We start from the raw sequence: 3,964 nt of genomic DNA, 5'->3' as shown, positions 1-3,964 counted from the left end.
GCTTGCCCTGTGGATTTGTGGATCCTCCACAGGTGTTTGAGGATGGAAAGCGCTTGTGTTTTCCGTTTTATACCACCCGCTTTTGTGTGAAGGCCTAGGTGGGGCTGAACAATGCTGTCCGTCAAAATGTCTGTAACTGGCTGATTAAATACATTTATGAATTTTATAATTTTATATTATTTTTAAGAAAACATTCACATTTCTGCTTAAGTGCATATTGTAATGTGAACTCATTTTTTTTACACAAGATTTGTAATATCATGGTTATGAGTAATTCCACTGTTAAAAAAGTCAAAATTTTCAAATATATACAAGTATGTGCCAAAAAATTTGAATATCGAGGGAAATTCCATTTAGTTCTGTAAAGTGAAACTTGTATGTTCTATTAGTTCACTACACACAAAGTGAAATATTTCAAGCCTTTATTTGTTTCAATTTGAATGATTATGGATTAAAGAGCTGAAGGCCAATATCAAAGCAACTTGGGCTACCAAAACACCTCAACTGTGTCAAAGATCGCCTCCATTCCACGCCATCTTGATGCTGGAATTAGTACAAAAGAGACCCAACAAAGTACTGAGGACATAATACAGTAACACACCTTTCAGAAGGCCAACATGTGTTTAAGGTCCTTTTTAATTGGTCACATGAAATATTCTAATTTTGTGAAATACTGTTTTTTTTTTTTTTTTTTTGTCTTTAATCCATAATCATCAAAACTGAAACTAATAAAGGCTTGAAATATTTCACTTTGTGTGTAGTGAACTAATAGAACATACAAGTTTCACTATTTTAAATAAATGGTCTTTGCCTTGACATTAATTTTTTTTATAAATATATATATATTTACTTCTAAATTTACTTCTAAATTTCATATTTAATTTAATGGGTTATAGAATTACCATTATGTTTGCAATTTACTTGCAATTTCTGAGTAACATTGTTTATATCTACTTTTTTTTTTCTTTTCTTTTTTTTTTCTTTTTTTTTTTGTCAGTGTAGAATATGATAGAATAGATATTATTCTTCTGAGGGAAATGTCCGAAGTGTAGTTGAAGGACTAATATTACCAAACTGACTTTTGTCTGAATATGTGACCCTGGACCACAAAACCAGTCATAAGGTTAAATTTGACAAAACTGAGATTTATACATCATATGAAAGCTCAATAAATAAGCTTTCTATTGATATATGGTTTGTTAGGATCGGACAATATTTGGCTGAGATACATCTATTTGAAATCAGAAATCTGAGGATGCAAAAAAATCAAAAAGACTGAGAAAATCACCTTTAAAGTTGTCCAAATTAGGTTCTTAACAATGCATATTACGAATCAAAAATTACATTTTGATATGTTTACAGTAGGAATTTTACAAAAAATCTTCATGGAACATGAACTTTACTTAATTTCTTAATGATTTTTGGCATAAAAGAAAAATCAAAAATTTTGACCCATACTGTAACGTATCTGGTCTTCCCTGTCATCATGAACTCTTGCACCACACTTCATGGACTACAATCCCCATAAGCCACTGCACCAATCACTGCACACATCTGTTCCTCATTTCCCACTGATCTGATTGCTGCAAACACCTGTTTCACATTTACTGACTGCATTTAAGCCACTCTCACACACAGCCACCTTGCGAAGTCTAATTGTTCCAATGGTCATTATTCTAAGCGTGTTTCTCTGGATTGGATTGCCTGTGTATGACTCTGGACTGTGTACCCCGTTTTTGATTCCTGCTGCCTGCCATTTGCGACCACTGCTTGATTATTGAACTGTTTCCCGGATTACCTACGTTGTTCCTGTTTCCTGGCGTTTACTCCTGCTTGTTGACTATTCTAATAAAGCCTTGCAAATGGATCCGCACGTCTCTGACTCCTCCTTGTGACAGAAGACTTCGCCACACCCGGATCCAGCGGCTTTATTCAACCACCAGCATCACAACATGGACCCAGTCGACCAACTTCTGCTCCTCCGACAGGAAGATCTTCCCATTGAGGATTATTTACTACAGTTTCGTAGGTTATCACTTCAAGTACCTTTGTATGATGAAGTATGGCTGAGGGACTTATTCCGCTTTGGACTCAATGAACCCATTAAATCGCTGTTGCCTGGAGGGGAATTTAAGTGTTCGGTGGAGGACTTTATGAATTATGCGTTGGTGTTATGCGGCTCTCCGCTTACTGTGAGAGCTCTAGAAGAGCCACAGCACAAGAGGTCTGCTAGCCCAGAACCACAGCAGCCACACTTTACCACGGGGTGGAAAAGGCTAATTTCTAGCGTGGAGGACCCACCGCTGCTGTCGGTTCGAGCAGCTGGTCTCCCAACCAGCCCTCCAGTGACTGCGCCGCCAGAGCGCCCTCCAGTGACCGCTCGCTCAGAGCCTGCTCTTCCAGAGTCTCCGCTGGAGACGCCCAGCCCTCCTGAATCTCCGCTGGGGTCGTCCAGTTCTCCAGAGCCCGCTCCTCAAGAGCGTCGTCCAGAGCCCGCTTCACAAGAGCGTCGTCCAGAGCCCGCTTCACAAGAGCTCCGCTCCACTCCGCTGGTTCAGCCCTGCCTTCCAGACACTCCGCTGGTTCCGCCCAGCCTTCCAGACACTCCGCTGGTTCAGCCCTGCCTTCCAGAGACTCCGCTGGTTCCGCCCAGTCTTCCAGAGACTCCGCTGGTTCTGCCAAGCCTTCCAGAGACTCCGCTGGTTCCGCCCAGCCTTCCAGAGACTCCGCTGGTTCCGCCCAGCCTTCCAGAGACTCCGCTGGTTCAGCCCTGCCTTCCAGAGACTCCGCTGGTTCCGCCCAGCCTTCCAGAGACTCCGCTGGTTCAGCCCCGCCTTCCAGAGACTCCGCTGGTTCCGCCCAACCTTCCAGACAATCCGCTGGTTCAGCCCTGCATTCCAGAGCCTCCGCTGGTTCCGCCCAGCTTTCCAGAGACTCCGCTGGTTACATCCAGTCGTCCTGAGATTCTTGTCTGCCCGGTTCTGGTCACGGAGCTCAAGCATGGACTGTTCCCACCCACCCTCCCTGCTGCTCCAGTCCTGCCACCTCTGTCTCCTGATAGTCCCTCTACTCACCCCCATCCCACCTTCGTGGCAGAGGACTTGCCGTGGGACTGCCAGTCGCCATCGGTGTCCAGACTGAAGGACCCCTCACCATCACCTCCAGTCTCAGAGTCCTGGACTCCACCTCGGTCCTCCGACCCTGCGGCTCCACCCCGGCTCTGTGCTCCCTCGTCTCCGTTGTCGGCCGTCGGCCCAACAGCTCCTCCGGGCTCCATCGTCTCTCCGGCTCCGCCCCGGTCAGTCGTCACCCCACCTTCGCCTCTGGACTCTACTCCTCCGGCTGCGCCTCGTCACTCCGTCCTGCCGGCTCTGTGGACCTCCTCCCTCCCGTGGGCACAGCCTCGATCCTCTGTCACTCCGGCTCCGCTGCGTACCTCCGGACCTCCATCTCCGCCGGGGTCGCCAGAGCCTTGGGTTCCGCCTTGGCCCTCCGGATCCTCTGTGTCGCCCAGGACCATCGACTCTCCGGTTCCGCCTCGGGCTCCACCGGCTCTACCTCCGTCGGTCGGCCCCATGCAGGAGCCAACCCTTCCTCCTCCATGGCTTCTCCCTCCGTCGGCTCCGCCTCATTTCGTGGTTCCAGTACCACTACATGGACCTGGCCCTCCATCCCTCCCCCTGTTCCGCCTCCGCTCCACCACCCTCAAGATGGTTAAGGTGGTTAGAGCGTCTGGAAGCCGCTCCTTGCGGAGGGGCTATGTAACGTATCTGGTCTTCCCTGTCATCATGAACTCTTGCACCACACTTCATGGACTACAATCCCCATAAGCCACTGCACCAATCACTGCACACATCTGTTCCTCATTTCCCACTGATCTGATTGCTGCAAACACCTGTTTCACATTTACTGACTGCATTTAAGCCACTCTCACACACAGCCACCTTGCGAAGTCTAATTGTTC

This window comes from Garra rufa, chromosome 3, assembly GCF_049309525.1.
Source record: "Garra rufa chromosome 3, GarRuf1.0, whole genome shotgun sequence".
NCBI lineage: Eukaryota > Metazoa > Chordata > Actinopteri > Cypriniformes > Cyprinidae > Garra > Garra rufa.
Note: the sequence above shows the minus strand (reverse complement) of the source record.